Here is a 14,545-nt window from a genome sequence, read left to right as displayed (position 1 = left end):
CAAGTATAGGGCAATCCTGCACTCTTTACACTTACACAACTGTTTGGCTGCAGTAATTGTCTGTCTCCTTTCACCTGTCAGGTCCATGGTTCCCCTTTACAAGTAAGAACCATGAGCTACCATATAAATATCTCCAGGCCCCATTATCTATCTCCTCTCTGGCTGCCTTTTCCTCAGCTTGCCTGGACAGCAAAACTCATGGAAGAGCTGTCTGATTTCCATGCCTCTCCTCCATTCTGTCCTCCCTCTTCCAGACTTCAGATGCCACTGTTCCATGGAACTGCCCTTGACAAGTTCACCACTGGCCTCCACACTGCTGAATCCAGTGATCAATTCTCAGCTCTCATTTGACCTCTCAGCAGCCTCAGACACAACTGTTTCTTCCCTCCACCTTGAAACCAGTTGGTCTGTGGACACCACATTCTCCTGGTTTCCCTCCTGCCCCTCCGTCTGCCTCTGGGTCTCCATAAAGTCTCTTATCCTTTGCCGGGCTAAGTGTTTCAGGGCCCTTCTGTTCCCTCAGTCCTTGGACCTTCTCTCTTCTTTCCATCCTCCCCGCCTCAGAGACCTCCTCCAGGCTCATGGCCATGGAGTCTGTCTACAGGACGAACACTTCCAAACTGTATCTCTAGCCTGGATTTCCCCACAAGCTCCAGATTTGACTATGTAGGTGGGTACTTGACATCCTCACTCACAGTCTGCTTGGCACCTCCATCACAGCCTGTCTAAAACTGAACTTGACTTCCCCTCACCTTCCCAGGCTACGGTCTCCACATAGCCACAGAGCTTTGCAAAGTGGTCACACAGGGACTATCCTGGTCATCCAGTGCTTATGCCTCTGCCTTTCATGGCTGATGGCCTAGATGCCTTGGGAATTTCATTGTGGTTACAGTGCTTTCCTAATGGTAGTGAGTACATATGAAAATGTTTACAAGTCATTAAATATCATTTCATCAAGTTCATGCTCATTTCTTTTGTTGATTTAAATATCTCTTGCGATGGAAAGCTGCTTTCCACCACCACAGCCAGCCACTTGGATGGACTGTGATGACAACATTCTCACTGGTCCCTGTCCCTGTGCCCTTATTCCTCCCACAGACTCGTAAGCCAGAGGGACTGCTGGGTATGTGATTGCACAAGCTAAAGAGCAGTAGTGCCAGGCTTTGCACAAAACTGTAGTACCAACGTAGACTTTGAGCAGAATATATGCAATGTCCAGATACATATCTTCTCTGGCTCTCCGTGTAGTCAGACATCTTATTTGCTGGTGTATAGAGTGATATCATTTCATCAAAGATGGGAACTGTAAATGACAGTAATGGTATGGACCTAACAGAAGCAGAAGATATTAAACAGAAGTGGCAAGAAAAACACAGAAGAACTATCCAAAAAAGATCTTCATGACCCACATAACCATGGTGGTGTGATCACTCACCTACAGCCAAACATTCTGGAAAACAAAGTCAAGTGGGCCTTAGGAAGCATCACTACAAACAAAGCAGATGCCACAGGACTGGAAAAGTCAGTTTTCATTCCAATCCCACTGAAAGGCAATGCCAAAGAATGTTCAAACACCACAAATTACACTCATCTCACACACTTTCAAAGTAATACTCAATATTCTCCAAGCCAGGCTTCAGCAGTACGTGAACTGTGAACTCCAGATGTTCAAGCTAGATTTAGAAAAAGCAGAGGAAACTGGAATCAAATTCCCAACATCTGTTGGGTCATCGAAAAAAAAAAAAAAGCCAGTTCCAGAAAAACATCTGCTTCTCCTTCATTGACTATCCTGAAGGCTTTGACCGTGTGGATCACATCAAACTGTGGAAATTTCTTCAAGAGTTGGGAATACCAACCACCTGACCTGCCTTCTGAGAAATCTGTATTTATGTCAAAAAGCAACAGTTAGAATTGGACATGGAACAACAGACTGGTTCCAAATCGAGAAAGGAGTTCGGCAAGGCTGCATATTGTTATCCTGCTCATTTAACTTATATGCAGGGTACATCATGAGAATTCCTGGGCTGGATGAAGCACAAGCTGGAATCAAGATTGTCGGGAGAAATACCAATAACCTCAGATATACAGATGACACCACCCTTACGGCAGAACGTGAAGAACTAAGGAGCCTCTTAATGAAAATGAAAGGGATGAAAAAGCTGGCATACAGCTCAACATTCAGAAAACGAAGATCATGGCATCCAGTCCCATCACTTCTTGGCAAATAGATGGGTAAACAGAAGAAAAAGTGACAGGGTTTATTTTGGGGGCTCCAAAGTCACTGCCCCTATGCAGGCAACTGTGCAGCTGGGACCACCCCTCCTTCATGAAGGTGCATCTAGCAGTCATTTCCAGGGTCCTCTCAAGACCAGTTGGAAGAGCCCTGGATGAGAGCTGAGACCAGTCCTGTATTGGCCGCCTCCCAGCTATGTGACTTCAGACAAGTCCTTCCCTTCCCAGAGCTCTTCATCCTACTGGGTATCAGGGCAAAGATAGGGCCCCACTGACCCAGGTACACCACTCAGCCGTCCACCAGGGTTCTGTGACCTTCACCTCACAGCCCCCTTAAAGTAAAGAACGAGGGAGCACTTTATATACTGGGGCAGTGTGGCTCCTGTGTGGTCTGAGGACCTGCGTTGTCCACAACCTGCCTGTTACTGGTTCCTGACAAGGTACAGAGTGGGAGAGTAACTGCTCGGAAACCTTAGAGCAATGTGGCAAAGCAGTTCTAGTTGTATAAAGCTAATCATTAAAAACTGGATTTGAACTGCTTGTTTTCTTCATTTCTTTGGTAATTTATCTTATATTTTACAAATGATTGGGCCTCTTTGGTAGTTCAGTGGTAAAGAATTCTCCTGCCAAGGCAGGAGACATGGGATCGACATTGGGTCAAGAAGATCCCCAGGAGAAGGAAATGGCAACTGAGTTCAGTATTTTTCCTGTGAAATCCCATAGACAGAAGAGCCTAATGGGCTACGCTTCATGGGATCACAAAGAGTTGGACACAACTTACCGCCAAAACAACAACAAAAGCAATTAGAAATATATTAGTTCGTGGTAGGTTAGAAAAAAGATATAATACAAAAATCTCAACCTTTAACATAATATATTGAGGTAATACTTGTCACTAATCAAGTGACGTGAAAGTTGCTCAGTAATGTAAACTCTTTGTGATCCCATGAACCCCAGCACGCCAGACCTCCCTGTCCATCAGCAACTCCCAGAGTTCACACAAACCTATGTCCATTGAGTCTGTGATGCCATCCAACCATCTCATCCTCTGTTGTCCCCTTCTCCTCCTGCCCTCGATCTTTCCCAGTGTCATGGTCTTTCCCAATGAGTCAGCTCTTCGCATCAGGTGGCCAAAGTATTGGAGTTTCAACTTCAACATCAGTCCTATCAATGAACACTCAGGACTGATTTCCTTTAGGATGGGCTGGTTGGATCTCCTTGCCATCCAAGGGACTCTCAAGAGTCTTCTCCAACACCACAGTTCAAAAGCATTAATTCTTCAGCACTCAGCTTTCTTCACAGTTCAACTCTCACATCCATACATGACTACTGGAAAAACTATAGCCTTGACTAGACGGACCTTTGTTGACAAGTAATGTCTACTTTTTAATATGCTGCCTAGGTTGGTCATAACTTTCCTTCCAAGGAGTAAGTGCCTTTTAATTTCATGGCTACAATCATCTTCTTCAGTGATTTTGGAGCCCAGATAAATATAGTCAACCACTATTTCCCCATCTATCTGCCATGAAGTGATCGGACCAGTTACCAGGATCTTAGTTTTCTGAATGTTCAGCTTTAAGCCAACTTTTTCACTTTCTTCTTTCACTTTCATCAAGAGGCTCTTTAGTTCTTCTTTGCTTTCTGCCATAATGGTGGTGTCATCTGCATATCTGAGGTGATTGATATTTCTCCCAGCAATCTTGATTCCATCTTGTGCTTCATTCAGTCCAGTGTTTCTCATGATGCACTCTGCATATAAGTTAAATAAGCAGGGTGACAATATACAGCCTTGACGTCCTCCTTTTCCTATTTGGAACCAGTCTGTTGTTCCATGTCCAGTTCTAACTGCTGCTTTCTGACCTGCATATAGGTTTCTCAAGAGGCAGGTCAGGGAGTGTGGTATTCCCATCTCTTTCAGAATTTTCCACAGTTTATTGTGATCCACACAGTCAAAGGCTTTGGCATAGTCAATAAAGCAGAAATAGATGTTTTTCTGGAATTCTCTTGCTTTTTCCATGATCCAGCAGATGTTGGCAATTTGATCTCTGGTTCCTCTGCCTTTTTGAAAGCCAACTTGAACATCAGGAAGTTCACGGTTCACGTATTGCTGAAGCCTGGCTTGGAGAATTTTGAGCATTACTTTACTAGCATGTGAGATGATTGCAACTGAGCGGTAGTTTGAGCATTTTTTGGCATTGCCTTTCTTTGTGACTGGAATGAAAACTGACCTTTTCCAGTCCTGTGGCCACTGCTGAGTTTTCCAAATTTGCTGACGTATTGAGTGCAGCACTTTCATAGCATCATCATTCAGGATTTGAAACAGCTCAACTGGAATTCCATCACCTCCACTAGCTTTGTTCATAGTGATGCTTTCTTGTCTTCTCCCACTTGTCTTCGCATTCCAGATTATCTGGTTCTAGATGAGTGATCACACCATCGTGATTATCTGGGTCGTGAAGATCTTTTTTGTACAGTTCTTTTGTGTATTCTTGCCATCTCTTCTTAATTTCTTCTGCTTCTGTTAGGTCCATACAATTTCGGTTCTTTATTGAGCCTATCTTTCCATGAAATGTTCCCAAGATTTCTAATTTTCTTGAGGAGATCTCTAGTCTTTCCCATTCTGTTGTTTTCCACTATTTCTTTGCACTGATTCCTGAGGAAGGCTTTCTTATCTCTTCTTGCTATTCTTTGGAACTCTGCATTCAGATGCTTATATCTTTCCTTTTCCCCTTTGCTTTTTGCTTCTCTTCTTTTCACAAGTATTTGTAAGGCCTCCTCAGACAGCCATTTGGCTTTTTTGCATTTCTTTTCCATGGGGATGGTCTTGATCCCTGTCTCCTGTACAATGTCACAATCCTCCGGCCATAGTTTATCAGGCACTCTATCTATCAGATCTAGGCCCTTAAATCTATTTCTCACTTTCACTGTATAATCATAAGGGATTTGATTTAGGTCATACCTGAGTGGTCTAGTGGTTTTCCCTACTTTCTTCAATTTAAGCCTGAATTTACCAATAAGGAGCTCATGATCTGAGCCACAGTCAGCTCCTGGTCTTGTTTTTGCTGACTGTATAGAGTTTCTCCATCTTTGGCTGCAAGGAATATAATCAATCTGATTTCGGTATTGACCATCTGGTGATGTCCATGTGTAGAATCTCCTGTTATGTTGAAATTGTTGCGTAGTGTTGTTGAAGAAATATCAATAACCTCAGATATGCAGATGACACCACCCTTGTGACAGAAAGTGAAGAGGAACTAAAAAGCCTCTTGATGAAAGTGAAAGAGGAGAGTAAAAAAGTTGGCTTAAAGCTCAACATTCAGAAAACGAAGATCATGGCTTCTGGTCCCATCACTTCATGGGAAATTGATGAGGAAACAGTGGAAACAGTGTCAGACTTTATTTTTGGGGGCTCCAAAATCACTGCAGATGGTGATTGCAGCCATGAAATTAAAAGACGCTTACTCCTTGGAAGGAAAGTTATGACCAACCTAGATAGCATATTCAAAAGCAGAGACATTACTTTGCCAACAAAGGTCCATCTAGTCAAGTCTATGGTTTTTCCAGTGGTCACGTATGGATGTGAGAGTTGGACTGTGAAGAAAGCTGAGTGCCAAAGAATTGATACTTTTGAACTGTGGTGTTGGAGAAGACTCTTGAGAGTCTCTTGGACTGCAAGGAGATCCAACCAGTCCATTCTGAAGGAGATCAGCCCTGGGTGTTCTTTGGAAGGAATGATGCTGAAGCTGAAACTCCAATACTTTGGCCACCTCATGCTAAGAATTGACTCATTGGAAAAGACTCTGATGCTGGGAGGGATTGAGGGCAGGAGGAGAAGGGGACAACCGAGGGTGAGATGGCTGGATGGCATCACTGACTTGATGGACATGAGTCTGAGTGAACTCCTGGTGTTGATGATGGACAGGGAGGCCTGACGTGCTGCAATTCATGGTGTTGCAAAGAGTTGGACATGACTGAGCGACTGAACTGAACTGAACTGAGGTGAGTCATACGATGAGCTTGGCTCACCAGAGAGGGGCCATCTTTTCAGGCACTAGTAGCTTACCACCTGGTAGCTCCCACCATCCTTTGTCTGTTTTGGTGGTCCCTCTGCTTCAGCTAGTTGGTTTTGAGCCTCAGTGTGTGTCGGGGAGTCTAGGGCCAGCTCGGGTAGCTCAGCTAGGACAAATGTTCTCATGGGGATTTCCCCGGATTCCTTTCTGTCCTTGGCTGCCCGTCTGGCGGTCTCATCAGCCAGCCTATTTCCTTGAGCCTGTGGGGTGTGTCCTTCTGGTGCCCACGGCAGTGCATGACTGCTACCTCCGTGGGGCTCTAGACAGCGTCTAGCAGAGTCAGGATCTCCTCCTTATTCTTAATGTCCTTTCCATTGGCCGTTAGAAGGCCTCTCTCCTGGTATAGGGCCCCATGTACGTGGACTGTAGCAAAAGCACACCGGGGGTCTGTGTGGACGTTCACGCTCTTACCCTTTGACAATTGCAGTGCCCGGACTAAGGCCCATAACTCTGCTCAATGGGCTGACCAGTGCTGTGGTAAGGAGCCAGCCTCAATAACAGTCCTCTCTGTGACTACAGCATAGCCTGACAGTCGCTTTCCTAGCTTTACCAGGCTGGTGCCATCGGTATACAGTGTCCAGTCAGGATTTGAAATTGGCCTGTCTCAGAGGTCTGGATGGCTAGCATAGACCTCCTCTAAGACTTCCTTACAACTGTGGGTAGGTCCACCTTCTCCTGTTGGGAGAAGCGTTGCTAAGTTTAAACCCCAGCAAGGCTCAATATGGAGGTTGGGGTTTTATAGAAGTCCCTGGTATTGAATAATCTGGGAATTTGACAGCCATTTGTGGGGGTCTCCTCGAGGGAAGGTGTTAACTTCATGTGGGACTTTTATGATCAGGTCCTGGCCGAAAGTCAGCTTTGTGGCTTCATGTACAGTAGAGCGACTGCAGCCACTGCCTGCAGACATCTAGGCTACCTGGTGGCAATGTTATCAAGTTGCTTTGAAAGGTAAGCTATCGGCCTGTCCCACGTTCCCAAAGTTTGAGTTAAAACCCCCATGGCTGTTTTATCTTTCTCAGTCACATATATAGTGAATGGTTTGGTGAGGTCTGGCAATCCCAAGGCGGGGGCGGAGGTGATTGCTAGTCTTAGCTCCTCAAAGGCTTTCTGCTGTTTCTCAATCCAACTTACTGGATTTTCTTCAGGCCCTGCCAGGAGCTCAAATAGGGGCTGGGCTATTTGAGAATACCTTGTGTTATGCTCCCAGCCCGTATCTCCGATCCAACCACTAGAGTGAACAAGTCCACCACAGTAATGCAAAAGCAAGAAGGGAAGTTTATTTCTAGCACGCTAGGGCTCAAGCCTCATCCGACGTAGCGGAATCAGTCAAGAGCCCCGAACAAAGGAGTATGGCGGCTTATATACAGGCAGTTCTTTGTCTCAGTTACAGGAATAGCTGGCGTTACATGATTGGCCAGGCAGGATGAGCACATATCCGGTCTCTTTCTGGTAAACATGACTCAGGTCCTAGAGCCCGTCCCTAACATTCCCCCCTGTCCTTAGATCATATAGAGGAATCTTCCTCTCGGTCCTGAGACACAGTTTGATATTGTTGTCGAAGCAGAAACAGCTGTACTGTATTTATGTGTTCCTTTACAAAGGCTACAAGTCTATTGATAATACATGGGCCGAAGGTAAGCATTAGTAAAAGTACTAGCAGGGGTCCTAGCAAGGTGGAGATTAATGTAGTCAGCCAAGGGGATTGTTGAAACCAAGATTTAAACCATCCCTGTTTTGCAGGACCACTTCAGATAGTGAAGTTAAAGATGATTTTAAATGACTAATAGATTATTCTATATGGGTAATGTCTTTATCTATGGCCGCCCTTAAAGAGTTAAATCCTTGACTTTGCAAGGACAGAGCTGCTATTCCAGTTCCGGCCCCGGCCATTCCCAGACCGAACATAGTTGCTATGGTTATGGCAGTGATGGGCTCTCTCTTAACTTTATAAGCTCTTTTTTGTTGATTAAGAGTCAATTTGTGGGCCCAGTAATCATATACAGCTTTTTCTGGTCGATACAGTATCTTTGGTATCACAGCCACCATAACACAGAATTTTTTTTTTAGGGTCAAAGATTGAGCTGTGTAAGCATGGAGTCAGCCCCATATGTGAACAGACCCACCAACCTCCCATCCGTGGTATTAGCCACCTGGCTATGGGCAAGTCCGTAGGCTCAATGACATGCGCACACAGTGGAGACCTCTCTGATAATATCTTGCCCATACATAACCCTTTTCCCCATATCTCTCTCATTGTAAGGCCTACTTTTCATTTTCCCCATCAACATTGGGGAGGATCGGTGCCATTGGCCAGGTCGTAAGAGGCGTTGAGGCCTACTGTCTCGTAATAAGGGGGAATTAAGTTGTAACATAACCAACAGGATTTAGTTGCCTCAGGATGGGTTTGATTTAAGGTAGCATAAGCTGCCTTTACTAATTTCTATAGTGGATCTGTTTGTCCAAGTTTAGCAAGGGGGCCCGCCTCTGGGTCTTTTGTTGGTCCCTGGGATGTAGATAGGGAGGTTGTCAGGTAGAGAGTTGCATGGACCTGTTCAATGGGGTTTGGACCGATACTATACATTTGTACCGGTTTTAAAACTTGACTCACAACAATGATCCCATTATAATATTCCTGGTATGGGAACCAGTCAGTTTTGGTCTGAAGCCCCCATGATATCCCATTGACCCAGGCCTTTTTTTTTTTTTGCTTTGTCAATGTTAAACCTTATTTTTACCTGGGCAAAGTTATGATCCTTTTCCCAATCGGAGTACGGAGGTACAGGTCCTACAAATGAGAAGTTAAGCAAGTCCCAATTTCCTACATCCCGCCGTCTATACCCTGGAGTCTCCGACCCATCATTAGAAGTTACGCAGTCCCAAGATTTACAACAAGAGTCCTGTATCCCCCCACAGATCTTCCAGTTATGCCTGGGCGCACCTGGACATGCCCAGAATGCATGATTCCGGAGTTTGCCCCTCTTCCAGGATACATTCACCACTGGCTTAAGATCAAAGTATAAGTCTGGCCACCAAGTATTTGGTGGATGTATTGTGGTGGTGGAGTTAAGCATCTCACGTGTTAGTCCATTTTGCAGTTTCCAGGTGATTTTGACGGGTTGGTGCGGGTTCACGCTGGCAGCTTTGGAGCAGAGTAACATGGTCATCCATAAGATGGTCCAGACGAGTTGCCTTGGTCCTGTCGACGACGCTGGAGCTCCAGCCTCAGGGGGTTGGACGGGTGCAGAGACGCTTCCCATTCTTTTTTAGCGTCTTCCTGTTCTGCTGAAGTAGCTGGGCATATGTGGTTGCAATGCACCCAAGGCCCGATACCATCGACCTTTAGGGCAGTTGGGGTGGTAAGAAGAACAACATAAGGACCCTTCCATTTAGGTTCTAGTGCCTTGGTGTGGCGCCTTTTGACCCACACCCAATCTCCGGGGCTGATGTTATGTGAGGGGATAGTCCCCTTGTTTTGACTCTCATGTATTTCCCGGAGCAGTTTCCAGACACGAGAATGCACTTTGCCCAAAGCCATCAAAGCCTCCTGGAATTGTCCCAAAGTAGGAGGTGGAAGTTTTTTTTCCTTCAAATATTGGACATACAGGGGGAGGTCGCCCATATAGAATTTCAAATGGGGTCAGATTAAGCTGATAAGGAGTATTACATGCGCGAAAGAGGGTGAAGGGAAGGAGGGTCACCCAGTCCCCGCCAGTCTCTATAGCCAATTTAGTTAAAGTTTTTTTTTTTTTAGGGTCCGATTCATTTTTTTAACTTGCCCCGAGCTCTGTGGGCTATATTTACAATGTAATTTTCATTTGGTCCCCAGAGCTAGGGCAAGGTTCTGAACTATTTGGCTCACAAAGCAGGTCCATTATCAGAGCCAACAGTCACCAGCAGGCCAAACCTGGGAACTGTTTCTTCTAAAATCTTTTTAGCCACTACCATTGCAGTTTCTCCCTTAGCAGGAAAAGCTTCTACCCACCCTGAGAAGGTATCTACCAACAGTAAAAAGTACTGGTAACCGTACTTGCCTGGCCTTACCTCGGTGAAATCTATTTCCCAGTGCTGCCCTGGCCCTTTTTCCCAATACCTCAGTCCTGCGTGTTGCCTCTTTCCTGGCCTCATCTGTTGACATGCCTTACAAGCATGTACTATGTTCTTCATAGTTGTTTGGTGCCGGGGGAATCGCAGGTGCGCAGTTTGAAAAAGCATCAGAGTCTTTTTCTCTCTCAGATGAGTAGATGAGTGTAGATGCTCACACAGTTGCCGTCCCAACTGAGCAGGGAGTATCAGGTAACCATCGGAGTCTCGGTACCATTCATCCTCTCCTTTTTGGAGGTTGGGGCGTTCCTGGATCCAGGCAAGGTCTGTGGATGAATACTCAAGGGTTGGGGGCAAAGTTCCCATACCTGGGGGTGGAAGTCCGATCGCCAACACCTGAGTAATAAAATCTTCATCAGCTGCTTTTCGAGCTGCCAGATCTGCGGCACGATTTCCTCGTGCCGTGGGGCTGTCCCCTTTTTGATGTCCAGGTACATGTACTATTGACACAGCCCGAGGCAACTGCACAGCCTCCAGAAGTCGACGGATCTCTGCAAGTTTTTAATCTCTTTTCCTTCAGCTGTCAGAAACCCCCGTTCCTGATATATCGGGCCCTGGATGTGTACCGTGCCAAAAGCATAGCGACTGTCAGTAAAGATAGTTATTTTTTTTTCTTTAGCTCTCTCTAAAGCTTGAATCAGGGCAATTAACTCTGCCCTTTGTGCTGAGGTGTCTGGGGAAAGAGTCTCCGCCCATATCGTCCGTCCAGAATCATCTACCACTGCGGCCCCCGCCCGTCTCTGTCCATCTTTTACATAACTGCTTCCATCTGTAAACCATATTAGCTCACTGATATCCAGTGGCGTATCTGCTAAGTCCTTCCATATTGCCGTTACTCCGGCCAGTATCTCATTGCAATCGTGGAGGGGACTATCCCCCTCCGGATTGGGCAAAAGAGTAGCTGGGTTTAGAGTGCAGGGCGTTTGAAAATGAATCCATGAGGTGTCAAGTAGCAGGGCCTGGTAGTGAGTCAAGCGGGCATTGGAAATCCATTTACCCAGGGGTTGTTTCAGAACTCTCTCTATAGCATGAGGAGTGTAGACCAAGAGTCTCTGTCCATAAGTCAGTTTATCAGCATCATGGACTAGGAGCACAGTGGCCGCGATGATTCAGAGGCAAGGTGGCCATCCGGCTGCCACTGGGTCCAATTTCTTGGAAAGGTAAGCTATGGGACGCTTCCAAGGTCCCCACTTCTGTGTTAGTACCCCTTTCCCTATCCCTCGTTTTTCATCTATAAATAATTGGAAAGGCTTAGATGGGTCAGGAAGGGCAAGGGCAGGAGCTTCCAGCAAGGCACGCCTGAGCTCCTGAAAGGCCGTTTTCATTGACTCAGTCCATTTCCAGTCATTGTTTTCTTTGGTCCCTTCATACAGGGGCCTGGCCTTTTCTGAAAGCCCCAAGATCCATAATCTGCAATATCCCACAGTTCCCAGAAATTCTCTCACTTGTCTAGGGTTAGCCGGCTCAGGGATCTGGAGAATGGTTTCTTTCATAGCCTGTGTTAGCCACCTCTGGCCCTGTTTTATCTTATAACCGAGGTATGTAACCTCTTGCTTGGCAATCTGGGCCTTTTTGGCACTGGCCCTGTAACCTAAAGTCCCCAAGGTTTGGAGAAGGTCACCTGTTGCCTCTTGGCACTCTTTCTCTGTAGCCGCTGCCAGCATGAGGTCATCAACATATTGTAATAAAACAATGGTAGGGTGTTCAATCCAATACTCACGGAGGTCTTCATCCAGGGCCTCATTAAATAACGTGGGCAAGTTTTTGAAACCCTGTGGTAAGCGAGTCCATGTCAGCTGCACAGGGGTCTGACCACCGTCTTCCTGCCATTCGAAGGCAAAGATCTCTTGGCTTGCGGGGGCAAGAGGCAAACTGAAAAAGGCATCTTTTAAACCTAAAACAGTATACCAAATGTAGTTTGGGGGCAAGTTGCTTAGCAATGTATAAGGATTAGGAACCATAGGATGAATATCACTCACCCATTTGTTGACTTCTCGTAGATCTTGAACCAGTCTAAAATCAGTCCCCCCAGGCTTCTTTACAGGAAGCAGGGGAGTGTTCCATGGGGACCAGCACTTTCTCAAGACCCCAGCACCTAGGAGGCGTTGTATGTGAGGAGTAATTCCTTGCCGAGCCTCTTGACTCATGGGATACTGCTGCACTCTCACCGGTGTGGCACTGGCTTTCAGTTCCACAATAATAGGGGGCCTCTGTTTGGCCAGTCCCATTCCTGCTGTTTCAGCCCAGGCCTGAGGGTATCTCCAAACCCATGGCTGTACTTCAGGACTTGTCGCTGGGGCCTCTGGCAAGTACAGTCTGTATTCATCCTTTAATGCCAGAGACAAGACCTGAAGAGGATGCCCGGTTCCATCTAAAACTGACACTTGCCTGTGGTCGAAATGAATTTGGGCATTTACTTTAGACAGTAAATCTATTCCCAGCAAGGGCACTGGACACTCAGGTATCACCAGAAAGGAATGGGTCACTTGGTGGGCCCCCAAGTTTACATGCCGTTTTGTAGTCCATCCATATCACTTAGTCCCGGTTGCTCCCTGCACCCAGCTACTTTTCTTAGACATGGGTCCATCTCTTTGGTTTAAGACTGAGTATTGAGCTCCCGTATCCACCATGAAGCCAACCGGTTTCCCTTCCACATTTATAGTTACCCAGGACTCGGGGAGGGGCTTCGAGCCCTGACCACCCTAGTCACTATCCTCACCCACATAGAGGATATGACTGTCTGGGGAGGGAGTCTCGTTCTTGGGATTTTGGGGCCCCTCTTTTAGGTTTTTCTTGGGGCATTTATCTTTTCAATGTCTAATCTCTTTACAAAACGCACATTGGTTCTTTTCAAGCTTATGCCTTGCAGGTTTTTCTTCAGTCTTTGAGTCTAGCTTTTTTCCTTTTTGGAACCTATTTTTGTTTTTAACTCCAGCGAAAAATATCTGAGCCAGCTCTTTTTGGTTCTTACGATTTTCTTCAGCTCTAAATTTTTTATTTTTTTCTTCCCTTCTAATGCGGTCCTCTCTCTCCTCTGGGGTCTCTCTATGATTGAAAACTCTCTCTGCTGCCCTCACTAGATCTTGCAGGGACTGTTCATCCAGCCTCTCTATCTTTTGTAACTTTTTCCTAATATTGGGGGCTGCCTGATTCACAAATGCTAGCATAACTGCTGCTCAAGACTCATCTGCCTGTGGGTCCATAGGAGTATACTGTCTTAAAGCTTCCATTATCCTTTCAAGGAAGGCTGCCGGGCTCTCATTTGGCTCTTGCCTCACTGAATTTACCTTGGCCAAATTAGTTGGCTTTCTGGCGGCCGCTCAAAGGCCAGCCACGAGAGTCTGACGGTACACTCGGAGACACTCCCTACCTTTAGTGCGTTCGAAGTCCCAGTGGGGTCGCACCAAGGGCAACCCCTCCTCAATGAGGTTAGGCTGTACTGTGGGCCTCCCATCTATCCCCGGCATGTTCTTCCGAGCTTCTAACAGGATTCGCTCGAGCTCCTCTGTAGTGTAAAGCACCTGTAACAGTTGCTGACAATCATCCCAAGTGGGGTTGTGAGTAAAGAGGATAGATTCTAAAAGATCAATAAGACCCTGCGGTTTTTTCAGAGAAAGAGGGAGTCTGAGTTTTTCAACTGTACAAATCACTAGTGGAAAAGGGCCAATACTGATATGTCCGTTCCACACCCTCTCTGGCTGGCCCCGCCCGGACTGGAAACGCATGAACAGTGGAGGAGGGAATTTCCGGGCCTTCTTCTTCCGCTGCACTGGCCACTTCCCTTGTTCTTCCCCGAGTTCCCTGGGTGGGGCCCCTTTCCCTGGGAGGAGCTGAGGGTTCGGCTCTCCTCTGGGCTTCTCCTGATGAAACCTGTGGAACCTGTGGAAGCAAGGGCGGATGTGGATCTGCATACGGGGGTGGGAACAATTCGGTTTCCAGATCTATCAGATTAGGATACAGAGAAGAAGATTCCTGGAACACCGGCTTAGGTCGTTTTTCATCCTGTTTTTCTTCTTTTTCTTCAGAAGCTTTCATAACTAGCACCTGTGGGTTTAGCAAGGTTGGAGTCGGGGAAGAGGGACGGGGAGGTTTAGGAGGTTTAGAAGGAGCGAGAACAAAGGGTTTAAGCCATTCCGGCGGGT

Source organism: Ovis canadensis, chromosome 15 (genome assembly GCF_042477335.2).
Source record: "Ovis canadensis isolate MfBH-ARS-UI-01 breed Bighorn chromosome 15, ARS-UI_OviCan_v2, whole genome shotgun sequence".
Taxonomy (NCBI): domain Eukaryota; kingdom Metazoa; phylum Chordata; class Mammalia; order Artiodactyla; family Bovidae; genus Ovis; species Ovis canadensis.
This window is presented reverse-complemented; position numbering follows the sequence as displayed.